We start from the raw sequence: 15094 nt of genomic DNA, 5'->3' as shown, positions 1-15094 counted from the left end.
ATCACTAAACTTCCCAGCTCTAAGAGAAATAAAAATCACTATATTAAGTGGACGTATTTATGAGATTCAAAAACATGTAAAAATTGTACATCAAGGATTTACAAGAAAAAAAGACTAGAGATCTCTTTAAGAAAATTAGAGATACCAAGGGAACATTTCATACAAAGATGGGCTCAATAAAGGACAGAAATGTTATGGACCGAACACAAGCAGAAGATATTAAGAAGAGGTGGCAAGAATACACAGAAGAACTGTACAAAAAAGGTCTTCACGACCCAGATAATCACGATGGTGTGATCACTGACATAGAACCAGACATCCTGGAATGTGAAGTCAAGTGAGCCTTAGAAAGCATCACTATGAACAAAGCTAGTGGAGGTGATAGAATTCCAGTTGAGTTATTTCAAATCCTGAAAGACAATGCTGTGAAAGTGCTGCACTCAATATGCCAGCAAATATGGAAAACTCAGCAGTGGCCACAGGACTGGAAAAGGTCAGTTTTCATTTCAATCCCAAAGAAAGGCAATGCCAAAGAATGCTCAAACTATAGCACAATTGCACTTATCTCACACGCTAGTAAAGTAATGCTCAAAATTCTCCAAGCCAGGCTTCAGCAATACGTGAACTCCAGATGTTTAAGCTGGATTTAGAAAAGGCAGAGGAACCAGAGATCAATTTGCCAACATCCGCTGGATCATGGAAAAAAGCAAGAGAGTTCCAGAAAAACATCTCTTTCTGCTTTATTGACTATGCCAAAGCCTTGGACTGTGTGGATCACAAGAAACTGTGGAAAATTCTGAAAGAGATAGGAATACCAGACCACCTGACCTGCCTCTTGAGAAACCTATATACAAGTCAGGAAGCAACAGTTAGAACTGGACATGGAACAGACTGGTTCCAAATAGGAAAAGGAGTACATCAAGGCTGTATATTGTCACCCTGCTTATTTAACTTCTATGCAGAGTACATCATGAGAAACGCTGGACTGGAAGAAGCACAAGCTGGGATCAAGATTGCCGGGAGAAATATCAATAACCTCAGATATGCAGATGACACCACCCTTACGGCAGAAAGTGAAGAGGAACTAAAAAGCCTCTTGATGAAAGTGAAACTGAAGAGTGAAAAAGTTGGCTTAAAGCTCAACTTTCAGAAAACGAAGATCATGGCATCCGGTCCCATCACTTCATGGGAAATAGATGGGGAAAGAGTGGAAACAGTGGCAGACTTTATTTTGGGGGGCTCCAAAATCACTGCAGATGGTGACTGCAGCCATGAAATTAAAAGACGCTTACTCCTTGGAAGAAAAGTTATGACCAACCTAGATAGCATATTGAAAAGCAAAGACATTACTTTGCCAACAAAGGTCCGTCTAGTCAAGGCTATGGTTTTTCCAGTGGTCATGTATGGATGTGAGCGTTGGACTGTGAAGAAAGCTGAGCACCGAAGAATTGATGCTTTTGAACTGTGGTGTTGGAGAATACGCTTGAGGGTCCCTTGGTCTGCAAGGAGATCCAACCAGTCCATTCTAAAGGAGATCAGCCCTGGGATTTCTTTGGAGGGAATGATGCTAAAGCTGAAACTCCAATACTTTGGGCACCTCATGTGAAGAATTGACTCATTGGAAAAGACTCTGATGCTGGAAGGGATTGGGGGCAGGAGGAGATGGGGACGACAGAGGATGAGATGGCTGGATGGCATCACTGACTCAATGGACCTGAGTCTGAGTGAACTCTGGGAGTTGGTGATGGACAGGGAGGCCTGGTGTGCTGCGATTCATGGGGTCGCAAACAGTCAAGACACAACTGAGTGACTGAAATGAACAGTTAATTTGGAGAACCAAGATAAATCAGTAACAATCTTTACTGGGGTAGATATTTTGTTCATTCAGGTTTATACATCATACATCCTATGGTGTACCTGACATGCAACTTTCTCTAAGAACAAAGACAGCTGCATTTCTAAAACCCCATCAGATTTGGAACATATTAGTCTCAGAAACCTAACAACTTTAAGGAACATCCCGTACAGATTCTCTTCTACAACAAGTTAGGGTAATGGGGAATGACAACTGTACCAGGAATACAGCACACAGTATCACCATCTTTTTTTTTCTTCTTGATTTTAACAGAATCCTGAAAGTCTAAAAAAGACAGTGTCTTCCTCACTTACAGATCCATACTTCATATGGTTCCAAAAAGTACTCCTGTAGGTTAAGATTGCTAGCTGGCATCAAGACACCAGCCTGTGATGAAACTCTCCTGGAAGATCCCTGATCACAGACCTAAAATAATGCAAGGTCAGAATCCTGGCCCTGGGGAAACAGGTGTGGGCATTCTGCTGGGAGTGCTAGAGACCAAGAGTGAAGCTTTTTGAACAAAAACCTGTTTCGACAGCCCCACCACTGAGGAGCCAAACAATAAGGCCTAGAGATGATGATATACAGTTGTTGAGGTGCCTCCTGGATCTGTCTCTGTCCTCAGCCACCTTAGACTATAACCAACAGAACTATCAGAGGTAGAAAGACCAGCATTCTGGAGTCCAGGGTCACAGACTTTCCTCCCCACTCAGCAGGATGAATCTGACAAACCACCGACCTCAGCTTCATCTCCCTCACCTATAAACTCACTGTCCCAGGCAACTCTGGTAAGGTCCTCGAAGAACAGAAACTCTAGGTGTCATCACTGTTCCTAGAGGAAATGCTTGTCTCCCGGCTCCATCACTGTGCGCAGTACACCACCTTCAAGTACTGATTCCATCTGTCTTTCTATCCTAACAACCAGGACTTAGAGCAACTAAAAACAGGCAGCTTCTTGCTGCCCCACCACCCAATACAATGCCAACTTGACTGTCCACTACGAAATTTTTTACTCTCACTGCACTCTTACAAGGCAGTAATTTTGAACTTACCGTTAGAAGTTGTATGAGAGTTGTACCGACGTCTTCACTTTTCCTCTCTGGATCACAAACTATGTTGTTCACCACGAAATCAAACTTTGCCCCCTACTGTCCACAAACAATACAAGTAGCTTAGCCAGATCTTTTTTAAAAAATCCAACAATCAAAAATACATATTTCCGAAGAGCCAGTTCCACCTGAAGGAATGAGCTTCTCCAGCAAAACAAGGAGCTGAAGTAGCATACAGGCTGTCCAATCACCTTTCAGAAGTAAGAAAAATAATGCAAATGCCACTGAAGGAGAAACGCAACAAGCAGAGCTGAGAATACCCAGAACTGGCATCAGAAAGCTAACTCAGCAGCCTTAAGGACACTTGGTCTTGGGAGACGTGATTTCAGCATGAGGAAGACTCAAAGAGAAGGCAGAGATTAGTGCTCTGAAAAGCATCCCAGGTTCCGGCCTGTCACTCACTCACTGCTACTGCAACTACACTAACAGGGAAGGAGTCAAAGAAGCCGTATCATCCTCACGACTTTTTCCTAAGTGTTTTGAAAAATAAATATTATACATGGAGGAAGCTCCTGATACAACATGTTAGCAAGAGAATAAAAGCATGGGGGAAAAACTAGGGGGACTTCAAGTGTTTCCACACACACGTATGTTTCCAAGCTTTGTTGGACAATGGCAGAATTAAGACAGTCGCAGTGGTGTCTCTCTTCAGCCACAACTTACACTTGGCAGGTTCTGCACTGCATAGACATTCTTTACCTGTGGCTGGACTCCTGGCAAACCAGGAAATAATTATTTGTACCACAACAGACAGACCCAAAAGGAACAACAATGACACGGGAGGGGAGGAGGGACAGACTGAGGAGGAGGAAAGACAAAAACTAAGCAAATATAATATACATGCAGAACAATGGAGAACAAGAAAACCACACACCCTCTCCCCAAAACAATATGCAGTATCCTGGCCAGGTCCTTAATACCCAGACTATAGAGGTACATCCCTTTTCTCAAGTCCTCAAAAGACTATTAAAGTTGGAGGGAGAAGCCTGTGACATTTTTAAGTTATACTTTTCTGCCTCATCTCCTTAAGCAGACAGACCAAGGAATGAAAACAGGGATACTTTACAAATTCCTCTAAAGCTCTCTCAGTACCTAGGCACTCAGGATTGATGTGTGATGAAACGATAAGTATTACACAAACTTCATGGCTTTTGAACATAGTTCCAATACGAAAAGACTTGAAGACATTTCTTAAGATCCTTTAATAAAACTGGAAGAAAAGACTTCAGATGAATTGGAATAAGTATTGTCTCCAAGGTAGACTAGCCCACCGGCCCACCAAAACCAAAGCTTTTCTAACAGCATAGCAGAAGCTCCATGACAATGATTCTCAACCTTTAGGAAGGTAAAATACAATTTAAAAAGAAAAAAATTCTCAATTCCCCCAACAAGAAAGACACCCTGGAAGCCCCTCCACCAAACACTCCAGGGCATGTCAAAATAAGCAACATATCCATCTAAAAGAATAATATAATCATGGAAGATGACACCAAGAAGATACTCTTGGTATCAAGGGTTGTTTTTAAGTGCCTCTGAAAAATAAGTTCAGAATAGACCTACAGTATTTTTTAAACTATACACAGAGTTAATTCAACATTAGTTGCGTTCTCAAATTAGGCACACACTTTTACTCACACTCCAAGTTATCAAAAAAAAAATCTGGCTGGGCTAAAGACTGCACCAATTTTTAAAACTGCCAGCATTAAGCTCCTATTATTCTGAAGGGTTTTGCGAAGAAGTTCAATACAGAATTCCTCGTTATGACTGGCCCAGCTCAAGAGGCTGCCAGGAGAGCAGGGCTTTATAGGCATTGTTCTGTCCTCAGAAGCCACATTAATGCTGGCTTATAAAATAGATCTTCATATCTGTGTGCTGGGCTGAACAAAAAGTTAACTAGAAATGTAAGTGCTTAAAGTCACCAAAAGGAAAGCTCTACACTGACATTTTCTGCCTACTTAGCATTCATCTGTATTCATCTCACTAGACATTAACACACACCAAAGTTGCTCTCTGCTATTTAAATTGTGCTATTATGCTCTAGAGTAGATTAATAATATCCACCTTCCTTATTGTAAAATAAAATTACAGCATTGGTCCAAACATGACATGTGGAGCCTCTTTCTACTTCTGCTGGCACATCACCTTGCTCTACTGCACACGTGGGAGAAAGCTCTGCAGAGCTGCCCTGCTGTTTCTAGAGAGGAGAAAAGGCTGAAAACCGAAAAAAAAGGCGGGGGGGGGGGGGGGGGGCGGGAAGAGAAGAGAAAAACACCACATATAAACCTCACACCTGGTAACCTCTCGTATCAGCTCTTCTTCACAGGATTCTGAGGGGAGAATGTCTTTTCTAAGCTGACACCATCAGCACTGAGATTAGCAGGTGGGCCACCGGCCTCTTTTAAACAGTTGGGAACATCCTATTAGTTTTCACAGCACCAAGTAACTTCTGCTGACCTGGAAGCATCTGAACAAATATAAGCAGGCAATAGGCAGAAAGAAATCTTTGCTCCCAAAGGGGCAGGTCTAAAATCCCTGAGTGGGAGGGGAGAAAAGGTAAGATAAACTGATGGAAGCACATATAAAGGGAGGAGGAGGCGTTAAGGAAAAGGAGATCAAAGACAAGACTTCTCTACCTAAAATAAAGACTTCAAGATGTGTATTTGTAAGGAACAACCTAACATAATTCAAATATTACTTGCAAACCCAAAGAAAATCAAAAGAACTAGAGTCTTTAGAACTACTGCCTTTACCTAGATATTTGAATAAACTTTTTAATTCCCATGACTTTAGGAATTGTAACATTAGACTCACAGGCTCAAATACTCATAAAGGCCAGACAGCAGTTTATTTTGAAGTGAAATAAACCAGGTTCCACATAAAGTGTGCAGTTAACAAATATGGGCTCAGTGTTGCTCCATCTTCACACATTTCTGAGACAACACAAATAGGGCTCTAGATCTCTATTTGATATTTCCCAAAGCCTAAACCAACAACCCACTACTTTTCTAATAACATAATTTAGGCCAAATAAAAACTTCAGAATATGTAACCCATAGGCCACCATTTGGAATCAGGGGCTGAATTCACTTGTCTGTTGATATCTATGTCTCCCTTTTTGTTTTGTAATAGCAACTGTCTTGGTCACAGAAGGTAGTCTTCAGTGAGCAAAATGCAACAAAATGTTTAAGGGCCAATGCAAAAGTGCAAGCCAAATAAGAAAAGGGCAAGTGAGTAGGTTACACCTGACCCAGAACTGCCAGGCTAGTAGAGCTGGCACGGGGCTCAGCAGCACAGACAGGTGACTAAGGGCCAGCGCAGAGGTGTCACAGAGGAGAGGAAGGCTGTGGGTGGTTCAAGTTCTCTGCAGAAACAAAGACAAGGAAAGGATAAACACCTAAAGCACTGGTGTCCTGGTATTTGGGGAAAGTCCATGAGTCATTCACAGTCATAGGCCAGAAAGGACCCAAAGGGTTTAAACAAAATAAGCCAGGCCCCAGTAAGTAGCACCTAGGGGAGACAAAGTGGTGTTGAGTAAACTCATACAGAAATAGGCCTTACCTTGGAAGAGATTATAGAAACTTGCTCACTCTATAATAAACTTTGTATATTTAAAACATTCTTGATAGCTCTGCAATAAAGGTGGGTGATCCTCACGTCACCAGAGGTACCTCCAGCAGAGCAGCAGCAATGGAGAAACAGAAAAAGCTCACTTCTGAAAAGCAGCTCGGAGGAAATTCAAGACCAAATACCATCAGCTCCAGAAATATTTTCCCCACTTTACTCAATCTGGTGAATCTATTTTCAAATACACTGTGATTTATTTGCTTTGAGACATACTTCTTTTATTTCTGATATACACAAATGATGCCTAAAGGATAAAAAAGTGTTAAACATCCTTTAAAAACTGAACAGGTGAGCAATTTCCAATAACTTACTTGACAGGGCATTCATCAATGACTTTTCACTGGGCGTGTGAGAGGGTATTAAAACAAACATGGGAAAAAAATGTTATTTCTGAGTAAATTTCATTCTGTTTTTGATGTATAGGAATAGATCCTTGATAAGAGGTTAAAATTCAAATCAAGAAAATATGGACTGATTATTTTAATGTAAATGCTTAAATTTCAGATTTTGATTTCTCATTGAAAAAAAGATGGAAAATTTAAATTGAGACATTTATATTCCCGGAATGTCAGCTGGCTAAATTCTCATAATTTCACATGTAATCTCTTAACTTTATTTATATTTTCAAGAAAAAAATACATTTTAAACTTCCCTTCCAAATTCCACTGATATATTTATATCTATTTCCATATTGAAATGTTCAAAGACATAATTCTCCCAAAACCTCCATACAGTCTGGGAATTTTCTTTCTCCATGGCAGAAATATACATTATATGACAGTATGCTACAAGGATGGTATGTTCTAAAAACAATGGTTCATAAAACACACTGAAAGTCAAATATATAAAAGTCATCTATGAGGTCCACCTATTACCACCTTTCCAATTCAGGAAACATTGTCATTCCACTGCCGGAAACCTTATACTTTGATACGCTCATCTTCATGCCATCACAGAGATGTGGAGGGTTGAGGTTTTATACTCAAAGGTTAAGAAACCAAGGACACAGGTAACTGAGTCAAAATCAGACAACGGAAACTTCAAATTCCAGCCTCGTATTGTCCACCGGGCTCTGCTAAATGAAGAATTTCAACCGATGTGGCAAAACCTACTCAAGCAAGACAACTTAGTGGTCAAACTGGCAGCACTGTGCTCACAAGACCACCTTGCAAGTATAATGTTTGTTTACAAAATCAGAATGGATCTTGAAACAAACTGTGAGGAGACAAGGGAGCTTAGAGTCTGTCTTGGATGAAAGCTGAAGGCCCACACCGCTAACACGACGGCACACAAGAACAGAGCTGAGTGACTTCTTCCTGTTCTCACCAATACAATACAACTCCAATTCTCAAAGTCCCGTTTCCCAAATAGAGCTTTAATAGTCTTTATTCCAGAGGGCAAGATGGCAAAAACTGTATGGAAATTTCTGTAGATATGAATTTCTCCAGTGAAAGAAGGCCCACAGCTTTCTTCAGATTCTCAGAGAGTTTCAAAACTCCTCAATCTTGACAAGAAATTTCAATTTTACAGTGACTCCATAATAAGGAAACATAGGAAAGCTGAGAATTCTGAAGCAACCATTGCCCACATTCTCCTAAAGAGATAAGTCAAACGGAGTACTGAGCTTGAATTGAAGTGAATCTGACCACTGCTAACTAAAAGCAAAACAAAATAAAATGAAAATCCATCCTGAAAGAACAGTTAATCAGTCTGATATATATGAAAATAAGGATTTTTGTGATATTCCATTAACAGTCTTTAAAGCTGCTGAAATAATCTCCAGTAATCAACAGCCCACAACAACAAAAATTCTGGGGAAAAAGAAACACTAGTCATGTAAAATATAAATTTCCTTTTTATGAGACAGACTCCTTATTTAAGTCAAGGAAAAAAGCTGGTATAAATCTACCACTATTAGAGAAAGAAAAAACATACAGATACCTCAACCGAACAGTCTGAAACTTAACTGATGCTAAAACAAAACCTTCATGATTTAAAAAAAAAAACCTAACATTTTACTACAACTGTCTCAGGATAAATAAATCTATTGAGAAAAAGCATTCAGTTTTTTTTTCAAATAATTTCTAAAAGCAAGAAAGAGGGTCTTGACTACCAAACCTTATTTGCTACTCATTTTTAGTCAGAAACTGATATAATGAAATCAGTAATAAAGACAAATAGTAGGAAAGTGCAAGTTTATTAAAAAGAAAAAAAAAACAACACAATTACTTGCAATTAACAAGGCAACCTCCAAATTGGTCGATTTCAACCCCAGCCCACCTATTCCTCTGACCTTCTCCGTTACTTTACTTATTCCACTCCTTGCCAAAGCACCTTTCTTCTTCTGCGTAAAGGCTGCTGACAAGGAAAATCCTTATCTGTCATCACACAAAACTACTGAGCAACCCTGTAAAGGGAAATATACAGCTAAGAATATTAATGAAATTGATGTATTCAAAATCTAACCCAAAGCGCTGAGAAAATAGATAACATCTTTACCCAAAAACAGGTATTTTTACATAGACTAATCTCTGGAAACTTGGCATTTGTATTAGCTGGTAAAAGGGCTATGAGATGCACCTAGCGTAGTGTTACAGAGGAGTCGCCTTTCGTTTTATTTTATACAGTGGATTACAAACAAGGCTACTGATATAGAAAGTCATCTTTCCTTAGGGGAAAAACAAAATTTCCCGTGACCTTAGTAAAATTAAAGTCATGATATACATGACGAATGCTAAAAGTCAAATCTGTTCATTTCTTGTTAGTGAAAATTTTCTCAAATATACCATAAAACCCCTGTAAGATTTTACTCTACACTAATTCCTATTTTTAGTTCAGACTTCAAGTTACCGGTTCTATTTAAACCATAAAAAAAGCATATCTTTTAATACAAAAAAAGCCTTAAAACAAATTACTGCCTTTAAGCTTAAGTGCCTTCTGTTGATACTTAGCACTTAAAATCAAAGAAAAATCAACAAGCATTGCAAACCAACCAGTATCTAGAATCAAATAAATAGATGATAAATGTTCTTTCCAAATTAGAAACAAAACAATGGATTTGGCATCAGAGTGCACAACATGTGGGTTCTGGAAGTAACCAGAACCAGTGAAGACTTCCACATCTGTAAAAGGAAACTGGCCAAAGCAAGTAAACATTCTGTGCATCTAATGTCCTCCACAGAGTTAATTCAAGAGTTGGGTGTGGCATCACCACTGCATAAAGCCTTAGATTTCCAACACTTCTATAACACAAAGCAGCAAAGCTAGCAGCTAAATATGAACAATTGAAACAGCCTCTAAGCCGGACATACTCTGTGGGACCCAGAACAACATGAAGGACTGGTCCCCTTGTTCAAAATCAAGAATTTCAAGGGGCAGGCCTAGCCCCTTTCAGCCCATGTCTTGGGCCCATTCAGCGGCCCTGCCTCCAACCAACTACTAACGCTCAAGAAAACACCGTCATCATCATCAACGTTTTGATGTGGTAGCTTACTATGATTATTGGCCTGTTCAGCTGATTTTCCAAATAATCAGAAACCGATAGCGTAGGTTTTCCACAGGGTGGCACACCATCCAGGCTCCACACCACCAAAACAATTAACCTGGCCAGGCTAAATACTGTGTATCTCCAACATTCCTTACTTCCAAGTAAACATGATCAGCAAGAAAGGTGGCAGTAAGAATGTGATAATGTGGTAGATTTAATTTCAAGTAAGAGAAAAAGAACTGACCCTACGAGACAGCCCAAACCATCAAAGAGGTGAGGGAAAAGTCAGTCTTGATAAGATGCTGTTTCAGAGTATTTAGGCCTTCCGGGACAAAGAACATGAAAGAGTATTTTGCCACTGTAGTGCTCTTGCACTATACTGAGGCCTAAAAGGCATCACACTTTTTAGAAAGATTTCTCTCCAATCAAGTAAAGAGGAAAAGGTTGACCTTAGCCTACAAGCTGGGGTATTCTGGATGGCTGTTGTGTCCTTAGAGAGAATGGTGCACCTTCCTTCTAGAAGAGAAAAAGACGTTTGAGGAGGTAAAGCAGTATTTTTTAAAAATCACATTAACATGAAAAGCACAGAAAGCTAGAAAGGCTGAAAGGGGCAACAAGCATCCAGCCAGGAACATCTGTCTATACAAAAAGAACCAAAAGCTGGATTAAGAAATGAGAAAGCAGAAATGCCACTTAAGAGCATTGTTCTCCAGTAACTGGCTGGGAGCTGGGTCTTACCTAAAAGCGCCCAACCAGACAGAAGTATCTTGCTTCTCTGGTGAAGAAGCATTAACCAGAACCAACCAACCAAAAAACCAAAACCAAAAAAGGAACTCTAACTACTAACACACCCTGAACCTAGAAAAGGAAAACTAAGTTCAGTAGGAAATAATAGGCCTGATGGACATTGACCAGTTTGGGGTACCTGGTCAATTCTAGGAGAATATCCTAAAACTAAAATTCTCTTGAACCATGGAGAAAGAGTGTGTGAAGCTTAGATGACCCGACATAATTTCTAAGAGTAAACAAGATACAGAGAAGGAAATACCTAAAAACAGGGAGAAAGGACGCCTTAAACGCCTACGACTCGACTCGTCTTTGAAGAGAAAACAAAAAAACCTTATTCCCCTAAAGGTGGCAGCACAAAGTTACCCAAAAGGGCATTAAGGGGCCAGTTTTGAGCACAGAGACACACAAATGTTCTCGCAAGAAGGAAAAGAAAGTAGAGGAAGCATAGAAAATTAAATGTAATGTGTTCCTTCAAAATCTGATTTTCCAGAACCCTCTTGCCCCACCTTGCTCTACCTCCATTTCCAAGATAACTTTCTCTAAGTATGTACGTCCCCCCCGCCGCCCCCTAAAAAGTGTTACATCAATATTCCTACAAACCTATTATAAGGAACAGCTCAAAAACAAACGCAGTAACCTTGCAGTTCCTCCAGCAAGTCCGTCTCGCATTTCTAGAGCCAAAGGTCCAGATGAGAAAGTAGATCCAGGAAACCTTTTCCGCCCGCTCACCAAAATGGAGACTCCAGATCAGCTTCCGCAAAAAAGAGAGACCTTAGCACAAATGAAAAATTCAAAGGACTCTGGGGGAAACGAATCTGGACAATGTTGTCTTCAAGGGCAACTGAACAGTATTTCAAACAAACCGATTTTACTTAAGGGGATGGGGAAATTACACCCCAACTGGTATTAGGAGTGTTCCTAAATGGACTTATTTGCTGTAAGTTCGGGACTAAGCTACATTTTTATGAAGAAAGAATTATTATGAGTAGGTCCACCGAAATATTAAGTTTTTAAAAGCTCTTTGTCCTTGCCGGACATATTTCGTTTGGCATTGCTAAACGCCATCCTTTCGGAAGGAAAAAAAAGGAAGAGTAGAGAGCCGATAAGAAACCCTCGTCTCTGTACATTTTTAGAAAACGTAGAGATAAAAATTTTTATCGTAAAGACGATCTTTTAAAATGCACACTATTTAAATGACCAACTGGACAACTACGACTCCGTGCTTGTGGCTCACATCTAGAGGCAGGATTCTGCACTCCAGCCCTCTAGGATAACAAGTCGGCTTTTAAGGAAACGCCGTGGAAGGCTGTTGCTGGTCACTGTCACGACCACTGGAGGAGCACCTGCTGGTGAACCGAGGCAGGTCCGCCCGAGACTCTACCAGTCTCAACAGGGCACGCTCACACGTCCGTGCCCCGGGGCGCAGCTGGCAGAGCAAGAGGCAGCTGCCGCCGCCGCGAGCCAAAGCCGGGAGCTTGCCTCACCCGGCCGCCCGACCCGACCCACGGTTCCCGCCCAGCGCACCGCTCGCGCGCAAAGCCGGGTGCGACCTCGAGCTGCGACCTCCCGCGACTGCACCCGACCTCACCTGACGCGGCGCCAGGGAGGAGAGCGGCCCGAGGAGCCTCTCCGCTCTGCCCCGGGCGCCCACGGTCCCAAACCTCCGCACTCCGCGCGACCGCGGCAAGTCTCGAGACGCCCCGAGAGCGCCGGGGGCCACGCGCGCTGGGGCGCCGGACCACGGGGCACACGACCTGGTATCACCCGGCTGGGGTGGCCAGTGCACGCCACCTCCCACAAGGCGGAGGTGCCAGTCCACCACAGGAATCCTGCCCTTTTTCTAGAAAAGCCCCCTCCCCCACTTTCCCTCCAATACACTCACCTGCGTCTCGGCGCAGTGCTTCTCGCGCTACTCGCGGCCGTACCCGGGCACGTCCACGCCCGTGCACGCTGCCGGGCGCGACTGGTCCCGCTCGGCTCCCGCCGCCCCCAACCAGCCCGTGCCCACACGAGGGGCGGTGCCACCTCCGGAGGCGCCCAATTCCCTCGACTCCCGCCGCCAGGGGCCGAGCTCTAGGAACTTCCCGTGCACCACCTCCGCCGCCCCCACCAGCGTTCCCGCCCTGAGCCCGGACGAGGGCTCCCGCCGAGGCGAGGCCGGACTCCGCAGCCCAGCGCCGCGGCGGCGCGCACCGCCCTCAGCCTCGGCGTCCGAAACCGACTCACGGCCCGGCGTGGCGTGCCCGCCCCCACCCCACGCCCCCCTGCACTTGCCTGCTGCGACTCGGCGCTGCAGCTACTACTGCTCGCGCCGCCGGCCGTCACACAGCCGCGGAGGATTCGCTCCGGGCGGGCTCCGCGGAGAGGCGGTGGTGGCGGCGGCGGCGTCCCCAGTTCTGACGGTGGCGGGAAGGCGGACTGGAACCCGGCGGAACCCACGCCCCACCTGCGCGCGCTGGCGACCGGCCTCCTCAACCGGCCGGCAGCTGCCTCAGTGACGCCCGGGCGCCGCGGTCCCGCCGTTTGTAGCGGGGCGGGGAGGAGGGGCTTGCTTGGAAGAGCGCCAGGAGGCGGGGCCGGCGGCGAGTTCGCGGCGCCGCGGCTGCTGCCGCCGGCGCGTGCCCTGCCCGGCCGACCCGAGGGGTCGGTGCCTGGGAGCAGACGTCTGACTGCAGCCGCTCCCGTCCTTCTCTCCCGGCTTCCGATTCCGAGCAGGCTCCCTGACCAGGTTCCCCGGGCAGCGCAGAAAGCGTCGCGCACCCAGAAGCGTCAAATACCAGGTGCAAGTTTGCAAACCCCGAGGCTCCGGACGCTACCGGCAACCAGAGCGATTTGCGCGAGGGGTACTTTGATATAGTATGTGTATCAAGTATATATACATACATATACTCATATCTTGCAAGCAAAGCTAAAGGGCTTTTTGCCTACTTCACAGCGGAAGGGTCCGGTCCCTCCGCGAAAAACTATAGGCTTGCCGGCGCTGCCCTTCTCTGCCTTTCTAGATGGAATCTAATGTTCAAATAAGCCCCAAGTACCTGTGCGGGGTGCTATTCTCTGCTTCAAACGCAAAAGTAGGAAATCCTGCACTCTATATAAGCGCCTGCCTCTCGCCGCATCCTTCCAACGCCACCCACCGAAGCCCCGAAATGGCTAACTCTTCACCGAGGGGGCGTCCCATCGCTGTATTTCCTTGGCCCGCCCCCACGCCCAGCTCAATCTCTTTACTCAGGAAAAACCTGTGCCTGTCCTCAAACCCAAGGCTGGGAGTCAAAACTGACTCCAAGCCACGCGGCGGAAGCACGTTTTTACACCTGCTCAGCCGTTTAATTACGAGAGCACCTGTCGTGTTTGTTTTTTTTTAACCTTTGCAAAAGCTTCCGTTTTAACCCTTCCCCTTAAAAAACTACATTTAAAAATATCACCTGTCAAACCTACCTGTAATCGCAAGAGGTAAGAGAAAGGAACTGAGCAGTGGGCGGCTGAGTCGCCGCAAGAACGTGACCGAGGTTACAGCTTCAAGGGCATGATGCGGGTTTGATGCAGCAAGGTCCGCTAAGGGCGGCCAGCGCTCCCCGCCCCCACGCGACGGGCGGGGCTGGGGGAGAAGAGGGGAAAATCTCATCTAACCCAGGACGAGGGTAGGGGAGACAAAATTGCCCTCTTGGGCGAAGTTAAATCAGACACAGTAAAGCGGGGGTCTCAGCCATGATCGAAATGGAGACAGTCCATCCGTCAACTTGGGGGACCCGGACGAGGGACACCAGAAAGAGCTAATTGATTCTATATCAGCATTTTTGTTGTCACTCCAGTTACGATTTGCAATTAAATGACCTTAATTGACTTTGTACGGGTTCCTGGCAAAATGGCTCAAAGCGCCTGCGTCTCTCTGACCTCCCTCTAAACAGTCAATTATAATATTCCATCCCAGGCAGGCGGGATTGCTAAGAATGCCTGTTTCCAAACGTCAGGCAAAAATGGGCCTACCAAATTTGCCAATCCAAGCCTAAAATTCTTAGACTGCCTTACGACACCCTACTTCCTGAAACTGACTTCTTGAAGTTAGGGGAGTCCTCTTTCTCAACAGAGTTCCCCAAGTCTTCCAAAGCGCTTCTACTTGGCTAACACTGCATTTTCGTGGAGAACTCCAGAATAGGTTAAGCTTTATAAAGTAAGCTTGCCAATCACTTGGTTAAAAGAGGGAAGGGGAACCCAGGAGTACCTGGTGTAGGG

This window comes from Capricornis sumatraensis, chromosome 6 (genome assembly GCF_032405125.1).
Source record: "Capricornis sumatraensis isolate serow.1 chromosome 6, serow.2, whole genome shotgun sequence".
NCBI classification, from domain to species: domain Eukaryota; kingdom Metazoa; phylum Chordata; class Mammalia; order Artiodactyla; family Bovidae; genus Capricornis; species Capricornis sumatraensis.
The sequence above is the reverse complement of the archived record's forward strand: the minus strand, read 5'-3'. Positions refer to the sequence as shown.